A 12,018-nucleotide genomic window follows, 5' to 3' on the forward strand; every position below is an offset into this window, starting at 1 on the left:
TCACACGATGTGAAGCCAGTTGAAATGAACTGCGTCTCTTTTTCTATCCTGCAGTTCTACTTCTAAATTCTAAATTCTATTATGATGCGACGTTCTTTTATTCTCTCTATTGTTCAGTAGTTTAGAATTAAAGAATAATAATAAACATATAGATGTTTGAAATGTTGCTGTTTGCAAAATGACATGCTGTCTGCAGCAACCTGTTGTTTTTGGTTTTCTTATATTCAACAGGAAGTGAAATCCACATCTACATCTACTGTACATACAGTGTTAAAGAACATAAAGGCCTTTTTTATTTTTATTTTACATATGTAACTGCCCTATCATTGAACAAACACACTTTACTGGAAAGTATTCTCTACAAAGTCATAAAAACAAACAACATAAAACAAAAAAATATAAACTGGTTTCAGACTTTTGGACCCTGCTGTACATTTCAGTCAGATCCATGTGTTTTCTGTTCTGTGGAAAATCAGCCATAACTGTCAGTGTTAGTTATTCACATTTGTCCGTGTCGATACACCGAGAACAGTTCTGACATTTATACGGGAGAGTCATTAAAATTGAGAGATGTAATTTTATGCGCAACTGATATTGTCCTGTATGTGATATGTGGAGGATGATGACATTATTATGATCAGTTGCAATCAAGAACACATTTTTTTGTTGGACACGGTTAAGGCTTTTTGTCAGTTACTGGACTCACAGGAAAGTTAAAGTGAGTCATGTGAGACACAGCACTGATCAGGTTTGTGTTTAACGTGTTTATGTTTTAATGCACTGCCTGTTTTACACCATGGTATAATACATTACATGCCCTTTAAAGCAAGAGGAAGAAACACTCTAGCACTTTGTGTACGAATCTCAATATGGGTTAAAAAAAATAAAATAAAATAAAATAAAAATAATAATAAATTAAAGTATAATCTACAATCATAAACTGTATATAAAGAAGGACGTAGGCTCCGGGACGTCACCTGTAGGTTTCTGAAGAGCAGTTTTGAAGCTCAGCATGGGCTGCTCCACCGTCGCCATCTTGGCAGTGTCTGACTTCACCTAACTCCCAGCTAATCCAAAAATAGGCAAAGAGTTGGGACGTTTAATAACTGTGGCAAGCATATGCTCCTGTTAGCATTGTTAGCGCAGCTGGCTAATGATGTCTAGGTGTTTTGCTCGAAGGCTAACCGAAGGCTTATTCATTTGCTGGCTACTTAACGAGCAAAGCTAACAAGCCAGATATCGTTAGCATAGACACAGATACTGGCTAATTAGTGCTAAGTAAAATGACACTATAATTTCACTCACCTCAAAATACAGAAGCACAGACTTCCTCACCTTTTTAGTCACTTAGCCGCACAAGATGAAATATTATTTGTCCAATATTTACATGAAAATTCTCCCACAGATAGACCAACACCACAGATATGGTTGAGAGGTCACGTTCAGTGACTCGAATTAGCTAGTTAGTTGTCACCTAGCAGACAGCTAGCGGCTAGCCAACTGTGACAGCACCCACCTGCCACTCAAAGCAGCCACGCCCTCAATCATGCACAACTTTAAGCCTTAATAAAAATTTTAACGAGTGAGTTATATGGAAATTCAGTCCTGTGCAGACGGGGAAAATTAGCTATAAAGGGGATTGACTAACTTTTGGAGCCAGCCTCAAGTGGCCGTTCAGGGACTGCAGTTTTTGGCACTTATGTGTTGGCTCCATTTTTTAATTAGTCTACAACAGTATGGAGTGAGCACACACACACACACACACACACACACACACACACACACACACACACAGACAGAAGGTGCTTTTTAAGGTTCAGTATCGAGTCCAATGTCTTGCTTAGGGACACTCTGACATGAAGACAGACGGAGCCCGGGATCAAACCACCAACAGCCACCCTGAGTAATACAGCAGAGTCGTGCAATCCAGGACAGGATGCTTAAGAGGAGGGAAGGAGAGAAGGCGAGAGGAAAGGAGACATGAGGGAAGGGAAGAAGGAGGCAGGAGAGGAGGGGATGCAGACAAAGAGGAGGGCAGGGTGGGAGGGAAGGGAGGTGTCTTTGTGTGGCTCCTTCAGCCCACAAGCCCCTGTGGTGTTGTGAACCGCTGGCCTACTTTAGCCTTCTCCATTTTTTATGACACGCACTCGCACACACCGACACACACTTACATACTTATTGACACATACGCGTATTAACGCTAGAATGATTGTACACACACACACCCAGAGCAAAATTGTACGGCTCAAATCTTCCTCTTCTACAGCTCAGGAGACAAAATTGAGATTCTTTTTTCAGCCTCATTTTAGTTTCTATTTTGTCTCATGCTTCTTACATGTTTCTCCTAAAATTGACAAGGATAAAAGGTGAGACATGACAGTTAGTAACAGGAGTCGTACTTGAGACTTGAGGAGAAACCCTGCTGAACTTGATTCTGTGTTTTTAATGGCTCCTTTTATTCTCCTTTGTAAATGAAACTGAGCGACACTAGAGCTGCTGTATATAAACTAACACTATACTGAGAGGTGTTCCTAATATTTTGTCCATCCCTTTATAGGAATTAGATATGACAAAATATTAGGAACAGTTCTCAGTATATGCCAGTACACTTAAACATTACCACAATTACAATTACAGCTGCCACAATGACCATAAAAATAAACCAACACTTCTCAAACAGATTCAGTAAATACTGAACATTATAATCCTCATGAAGGAGGATTTATTACAGGCCTGTTCCATTATACTGCATTAGTTTCATCCAGGTTCACCTAACACATAAATATGAATTAAAACAAAAAATCAAGGACACTTAGAAATGTTAAAACAAATCAGCCCTTTATTCAAAGTTTACCCAATATACAGTAACGCTTAATAAAATGCATTCCTTTGAACAGAATGGTGATGGGGTTAATGGGACAGAAATAAGTGACTGCAGATTGCCTTAAAAAGGTTCACTGTGTAACTGCTGCTAGATGTCCTGAACTGTCCGTCTCATCAAGAGGTGATAGTGAGTCACTGTAGTGTGATAAACTTATCATATAACTTACTAACAGAACTTGAGGTTTTCTCAACCGATGCCCATCCATCCACTGTACCTCAGCACATGAAGTGAGCTGCAAGAATAAAAGAAAGCACACATTACAAATTAACTCTTACAAACAGTAACAGCATTGTGCCCAATGGAGTTTTTAGGACCTTATTAAGACCACCATGAATGCAGTTTAAGAATATAATTAAAAGAAAAGAAAAAAGAGATGTGTACAATTAAATCCTGTTTCAAATCTGCTTTTGGTTCTAGTGTCTGTTTATGTTCAGAATAAACAGCCAAACGGGACAATCAATACATTCTCACTACTAAATATATAATCGTGTGAGAACAAACCAAGGAGGTTAGATGTACTACTTAAAATAAACATGACTTGAGGAAATACAATGAAATAAACTCACTCAACGCACTGAGGAACAAAGGTGAAATGACAGAGGGAACATGGGGAGCTGGGGTCAAACGTCTCAGGTCGCCTTCCACAAGCTCCTCGCAATAAGTTGCTGAATTTTGGCCCATTCCTCCTGACAGACCTGCTGAACTGAGTCAGGGTTGTAGGCCTCCTTGCTTGCAATTGCCTTTTCAATTTTGCACAGATTTTCTATTGGATTGAACTCAGGGCTTTGTGATGGCCACTCCAGTACCCTGACTTTGTTGTTCTCAAGTATTTTGCCACAACTTTGAAAGCATGATTGGAGTGATCGTCCATTTGAAAGAACCATTTGCGACCAAGCTTTAACTTCCTTGATCATGTTTTGAAATGTTCCTTCAAAAATATCCACATAGTTTTCCTTCCTCATGTTGCCACGTATTTTGTAAAGTACACCCGTCCCTCAAACAGAAAGAAACTGGTGGAAAAAATGACTTGTGTCATGAACAAAATAGAAACCCTTACAGACGTGCCAAAACTATAGATAACAAGAAATCTGTGGAGTGGTTAAAAATGAGTTTTAACTTTGTGTTTTCTGACTTCAACTGTACATGGGGGATTGAGATTAAAACATTAAGTCTGAAGGAGAATTCAGTGAGTGTTTGCAGAGAGATCTTTGTTATCTCGGTCTGAGCTCAGTGTGAGATGTATGAATTTGTGAAACTAAAGGCTGCGATGAGAATAGACTGAGTTCATAGAGAGAGATTTCTCTGATTTCTCTGCCTGGGATCAGAAAGAGTCGCAAAAGTTGAGAAAAATCAGAGAATTATTTCAGAGCTTGATGAGATCGCATTTGAAACTTAAAAGGAGAGCAATTTCAGATTTTCAGATCAGAGTCTTTTTCTCCTGGAGGAGAAACTGGAAGACGGGAGAATCGAGCTTTAGTCTAATTCTGCTTTCTCTCAGATCTCATAGTTGTCTAGGAGAAATAAATTAAACACTTTTGAGATCTCTTTTCTGATTTCCTTTTCCTCAGGGCAAACAGCCATCGCAATTCAATGTGGATGCATTGAGACTGTGTTATACGTGCACACACACACACACACACACACACACACACACACTCAGAGGCAACGTTTATACCCTCATAAGCATGCATGCACACACAGCAGTGAAATGTCATCTATGAAAACATGCATGGCCACACACAACCTGCAAAGTAGAAAATCAGCTGTTTGCAATGTCGACATATTGAAACAGTCAGAATGTCAGAGTCAGCTCTTTGTGCAGGTGTGTGCTACATATGTTCAGTGCTGTATTAAATAATCTATTGTCCTTTTTTTATCAATTTACTCTGGCTCACGTGTGTTCGGTTAGTTCACCTTATGTTGTGATTACATCATGTCATGCAGAACATAATTAGAGGCAGCCAAGCAGAGGAGAAAGACACTGGGAATTTGTAACTGCCACATTATCTGCAGCTTGGCAAAAAAACGAATCACACAAATGTCCATAAAGTGGCACATCAAAATAAAAAATGAACACAGACAATGTGTTCAACAAACAATCAGTTCAGCTAATTAAAAAAAAGGCAGTCACAGCAGGAACAGTTATGGAACTGCTACAAATATATTTAGACCATTTCAATTTGACTCTTGTGACTACAAGGATTATCATTTTGTAATAATGGGCGAATGTTCCCAAATTGGGATTATTTTTTTCAAGGGATTTAAAACACAGAGACTGGGACGCAGGGAAAAACTGCTAGCTTGTGTCAGAAGTTACAGCAGCTCTACAACTGCCGTATTTACATCTTGTGTCTTGTTAGCAATGGAGATAATCACCGAAACAAACTTTGCAAAGCAGACAACTTAAATAAGAGGATGTGACTTATGTGTGTCAGTGGTTTGAGTTGTTCAGCTAACAGCCTGTTAAACTAGACATTACACCTTAAATAGTTTTCAAATATGACAGTTGACACTTCCTACCTGCCTAGCTAATACTAGCTAATACTAGCTAGCTAATACTAGCTAGCTGCATAGCTAATACATTTTTGTCACACAAAACACAGCTACAACAAACAGCTCAGGCTAGTGAGAAGGTTAGAAATGATATGTACATGCAGTAGCACATATTATACTGTGGTTCCCAAAGCAGAAGGCACTACCTTGACTGACCTCAGCCGGTTGAGGAACAGTTTAATTTTCCTGCCATTTAAATTTTGAAATAGGATGCAGTGAGAGAGTAGATTGGATTTCCATTCCTATAATTTCTTGAGATAAAATCTTTTTTAAACTAGATTGAGTACATTATTGGCTAACTCACTGCTGAAATGTTAATTTTAAATAGGTCCAATTTTTTTTGTCCAACTGCAGGTTTTGTAAATGTCAACTCTGACAGGAAACAAACCTGGACACAAGCTGTTACCAAGCAACAAAACATGATGCTGCAGGTGTTAGGGTCACGGCTGCAAAGCATCTACAGTCATTACTGAGCCAGTGGCCTCATGCACCTACCTGCCTGACAGAGTGCAGGGTGCCACAGGCTCATAGACTGTAACTATGGAGCCATCGCTATAGCAACAGGCTCCTCTACAAAGACCAAGCACCTGCGGCGCTGTATCTGCTGAAGGATTTAAGACGCACGCACACGCACACACACACACACACACACACACACACACACACAGTTAGATGCATTCAGTGATTCACAGTCGCTGAAAACCTGCAAATTGAATCCTTCATGAGCAATGAGCATGTAAAAACACAGTGGGATTGTAGTGGCACTGTTACCCCTACAGAGTGTGTGTTAACACTGAAGCTGTTTACTTTTTTACTATTTACTCACATTGAAGCAACGACTGGTGGAGCAAAAAGAAAATAAGCGCTAGCGTTCATTCTCTATTTACTAATGCCGCCTTCAGATGGAACTCACAAGCTCGTGGTTACAAGACACGTACACGACATGCTTTGGGTTTAAGGTGGTATGTCCTGAAAGCACTGGTGCTAGGCAACGGCTATTTGGGCGGCATCTAGAAAACCACAGAGGCTAACAATTTAGCAAGCTAGCAGTCGGGCAACGTAATGCAGGAAATGCATTAACAGAGGGAAAAGATGAGGCCGTTGTGTATAAAACATTTTCTTCAGACATATTATAAAATTAAGAAGGAAAACTATTTACGCCTAAAATGACAATATATTAACTTATCATCCAACGAAAAATAAACTTCCATGGCCTCCGCCATTTCTGAAAACATCAGCAATCATCACTAATACTACTATCACATCCCCATGTGAATAGTCTACTATATTTATCCTCTTCCATTTTATTTGAGTCCAAGTTTCCGCTGTAGTCTACACCTGTCTCTAATAACGCATGATGAGTTATAGATGAGTGGTAATTTAGTTGTTTTGGTTCCAATATAAAACCCCAGGGTGGTCAGGTCCAAACTATATTCTGTCGAACTGGATCCAGGCAGAGTCCCTTCTTATTGCTGTGGGTCTCGAGTCTGTAAACCAATACATTTTATACCAGAGAGGATCAAAGTGCTTATTAAGTCTGATCAGACTGTGAGTCATAATCATCAGTTTCTTTTTTATTTTCTAATCAGTGTCAAGTCTGACGTGCAGGAAAAATGACACGTAGTTGATCTTTGAACGCCGCTGCTTATTAAAGGGTGACGCATCAAAGCTCGATGATCAGACTGAATTTACAATTTCATTTCCCCTGCTTCATCCAGCCTGAGCAGTGTTTCACGGTGGAACATTTCATGTTGGGAGAAGTATTCGTTCTATTTTGCCCTAACAGTAATGAGTGACGGATGTGTGAGGCTACTGCTGCTCCGTTGAGTCTGAACCGGGTTCAACTCTCTTCTGTTTAAGTCAGTGTTCTGGCTTTCCTCAGGTCCCTTTCAGGTTGGATCTCTCAGGACCGGTTATTGCCATGCATCCAGTAGCTGTCGTATTTGAACGGTCGGCTTTTCTGTCCCTTGAACTGCTGGGGGGTGTGTGTGTGTGTGTGTGTGTGTGTGTGTGTGTGTGTGTGTGTGTGTGTGTGTGTGGGACTGTCAAAAGGAGGTAAAACTGGAGGGAGTGGAGGGATTGACTGACAAAATCCAGAGAGACTAACAGAGAGTCACAGGGAACGGTTGAGCCGTAAAGTGTAAAGCTCATCAGTAGTGGCAGATTCAGTGCAGATGTGAGAGGCCGGAGGGAGCAGCCATGTTAATTATGAAACATTCTGGGAAATATATGTGCGTGCACACACACACACACACACACACACACACACACACACACACACAAACACTTAGTGTGCACACAAGTTCATGTGTGACTTTATCAAGACTTCTCTATGTGGCTTTAGCTGAGGAAGAGGTGAAGCTCAGAGTGATGAGACAGTTGTTTAAGTTGCTCCAGCTGCATAAAAATGAAATCAAAACCCACTGAAGCTTTGTTCAGTTATTTACACTGTGCACCAGCGGGGGGGGGGGCGCTGCAGAACTGACGTCCAAGTACGGATGCAACTGATGGAATGAGCAGCGACCGAAACACAAGTCGAATGTCAACACAAAGATGCAAAATGTGGCTGTGAACAAGAAGAGGGAGATTAAACTCAGCTGGCTGCTGAACGATCACACATGGTGACGCAGTGAGGACACGGACACACACACACACACACACACACACACAGTGCCTATCCACACTGTGACATATGACTTGTTCCTCTCACAAAAGCATCCTCATTTTAATGAGAACTTGCCAATGAAATCAGTCCAATTAATGAATTCATATCACAGTAACATTGAGATCTTTTTGCTTTCACTTAAAAACAAAAAAGACGATTATTGCACATGAGGTTAAATGAGGTTTTCAGGGAGTTAGTTTGAGATGAGGTGAAGACCTCTACCGTCTCCACTGCATTTGAGTCACAACCTCTATCCATGCGTTGAACTGAGAGCATCTGAGACACAGCAAGAGTCTGATGCTGGTGACGTCATGGCTGACTCAGCGACGCCTCCACATAGCCTTGGCACACAGGTGTCACCGGTACTGCAGGAAGCGAAGAATAACAATTGTTATTACGACCTGACTCAAATGCCCTTATTTGTGGATTGATGTAAGTGGTGTCGTTTTTTCTGCAAAATGAGGATGTAGGTAAATTGACCTGTCAATACTTTGCACTTTTACTTAAGTAAAGGATCTTAATAGTAGTAATATATGATTTTGTTGAATATTTTTCATGTAGAAAACCTCAATCCTCTTAAAATTCGTTGATATGACACCTACAAATCCCATCTGGACAGACGAGAGCTCAGCTTTTAGTCATCAATATATTTAATATCCAGTAAACAAGGATCATAAGAGCTGGTTGAATTTAACAGATAATGAGAATAGAGTTTTGAAATATGTCCAGATGTGTATGAAGTCTTATGAAGCGTCTTCCTGAGCTCTTTCCGCCTCTCAGTTGTGACACAAGCCGACGGAAGAGAACTAGTTTTACATGCAGACTTCATCCCGTCGTTTGCTTTACTGAGCAAACACAGACACGAGAGCAAACTTCAGCAGACACGTTACGTTTCCCTCCTCTGTCAGCATCATATCCATCATTTGAATGTGAGAGGAAGAGACGGTCAGAATTAAAGACTGCGAAATCCATACATGCCTGAATCAGCAGTATCGTGGGCGGCTGTAAACAGACTGTCTCGTAAGTGAAAGGTCAAGTAAAAAAAAAGAAAGAAAAAAGCCCTTGAGTAAAAACACTCGACCCCTTCTTCCTCGCTCCCTGTCAAGATATTTTCAGTAAGAGCATCAGCAAAATGCAAATTGGTCCGTTTTGGTAGCGTGTTTGGCAGACGGCCGGCCTGCCTTCTCTCCTCTGGAAACCGGTCCAGGAAAGCAGTAGCTCGGAGGCTTCGGAGTCAGACTGAAGACTGGACGCCTGCCTGTTTGAATTCCTGGTTGTCTGCAAGATAATCAGACACACACTCCCCACAGCAGCTACAGAGCTACTCCCGACCGGCCGTCTTAAATGGAAACACATTATCAACATTATCTCTGTATTTTGGGTTAAATCTGTTTACACTGAGCAGCAGCGACATATGTGTGTGTGTGTGTGTGTCTCCTAATTATGAACCAAAATGTGCATCAAGTGCCAGATTAACAGACTGTGAGAATGCAAGACAACATCCCTTTCAGTTTCCCCCGCCGCTCACCATTCTCACTAGCACATCTGCTCAGTGTCGTACTAGAAAAAACATCGTTCACTTTACAGAAAACTACTGGATTTGTGCATTTACAGGTATTTAAATGCCATTTGTTGCTATAAAAAAAAACCCCAATCATTTCGTAATATCACAAACTGTCTTCTTTAGTGTTTGTGACTTTTTGGTTGGACACCCTATATACTTCTCAGACACGGGGTCGAGCACGCCAGATCTTGTAGTTTCTTAATATCACACCAGCATTTTAAAGTTTTGATGAACTTCAATGTGTCTCTTATTCAGCGTTCAGTCACGGATCATTTATTTTAAATACTCAGGACTCATCAAATCACTGTATTCTTTTAAATCGCTTCTTAAAACTTTTTTTTTTATATTCAACTAATATTTAATTTAGCTGGTTTTATTATTTTTATGTAAATCTCTTTTTTTACCATTGGTTTCATCATTATAATTACTTTTACATTAATTCATAACATGAATTGCAGTGCAAAATGAATGTGCTACTGCACTTTACTGGAGCATTTACATTTTGTGCAACTACATATTTTTCTTAATTTAGCAAGACAGTCTTCAAAAACTAAAAATGTCTCCCTCTGTAACTGCTTGAGTCGACACACACATAATAATGATATGAAAGGCTGCAGCTTCACCAATAAGACTGTGATTGTGTGACTGTGAGTTTTAGGACTTAAAATATTGAACTTGTGTGTTTGTATTCTGTGCTGAGTGATGGACGTTGGTTTGTTAGTGAGGTTGAAAATCCAGATCCCAGTGATCAGTATCTGAAAATTAGCTTCGCCTCACATGAAACGAGGCTCTGAGCTGAGTCTGCACCATCATTGTTCCCACAGTGCTTGATGCCCTGCTCGTCTGGTGCACACACACACACACACACACACACACACACACACAAAAAAAGGTCCTTTCCCCCCAACCCCCCTCTCTTCCCATCCCGCTGGGGGAGTAATCACCCTTTGGCCCCTCATCCCTCTCAATAACATCCTCATGGTCAATCTGCCGGACAGAGAAATCCCCCCTCTCGCCAGATTACAGCAGTGGCCCGGCTGGGATTAGGTTTTAAACGGCGACAGGACACGTGTTTTTCTCATCATTCCCCCTTCATGTATGCACGCACACACGCACGCACGCACGCACGCACGCTACAATCAGAGGGCTAAGCAGCTAAGACGCAAAACAACCAAACCAAGAACATCTTTTCCCTCCATCACGTGCCGCGCAAACACCAGCGCTTCAACTGGATGTAGAAATACAGAAAGTAATCTTTGACCTAAAATTAAATTTTCAGTCTCGGTCCAAAATCTCAACCGTTTTATTCTGCAGCCAGTAAATGTGCAAATCTTACTGCACCTACAATGCAAAGTGCTAATTTGAGACTTTATTATTCAGTTAAATGTGAACGTCAATTACACTGCCTTGCTAAAAGCGTTCAATCATTTTGTTTCTCTTGTAATCATATTTTTTAATATTTAAAAATCCTTGTGTTCATGACATGCCGTCTCTTCAAAGGTACAAGGTCAAATACAGGTGACAGGATAAAGAAGAAAGCTTGTGTGTGGAAAAGTCCAAAAACCTCAAATACTCCTGGACTGAAGATGTTACTTTTATATTTTCAGGAAAATTAACTTAAAAGTGTTAAACATAAAACTTTTTCAATTTAGAAAAACAGCCCCTGTAACTGTTTAACTATTATATATTATGTCATTTGATTTTCATTACTCGTGCATTAATTAAAGGATTTTACTGTTGTAGTTGTGGAACGAGCTTTAAACTACTGCAGTTCACGATTATTTTAATTTATCGTTTGATTAATAAAAGTTGTGGAAACAGTGAGAGATGACATCACAAGGGAAATCTCCATAATGCAGTTATGTCTGAAAAAAAAAGTTTTAAAATGAATAAAGAAATAAAAATATTGAAACAATTTAAAAGAAAAGCTCCAAATCTTGACATTAGAGACTTGAACTATGAAAGTAAAAAATACATTTCACAATTATCAAAACAGTTACCAAAGCTTTTGACTAATAATTTCATCTGTACTTGTATTTACTGTCAGACTGTAAAACATCTTCATATGTTTTGGGTGCAAATCTTTTATTTTGTAAAGTAATTGAAGCTATAAAAATAAATGTCATGGACAATATTTCTATCCGCTGTAGATGAGATGATGCATTTTGTTGGAGTATATATGACAAATGCGTTAATTTAAAGTCCAATATGAAAAGACAAATAATATTATGTGGAAATCATTTATATCTCCACAATATAAAGGATCCAGGAAGGATAAAAGAAATCCGAGTAGACGTCACCATTTTCCAAGTAAGAAGGGGAAACACACATTTCCACAATAGCTGGTTAAGC

This window comes from Seriola lalandi, unplaced genomic scaffold (genome assembly GCF_002814215.2).
Source record: "Seriola lalandi dorsalis isolate HSWRI2012SDOR001 ecotype SW California unplaced genomic scaffold, Sedor1 jcf7180002054934, whole genome shotgun sequence".
NCBI classification, from domain to species: Eukaryota; Metazoa; Chordata; class Actinopteri; order Carangiformes; family Carangidae; genus Seriola; species Seriola lalandi.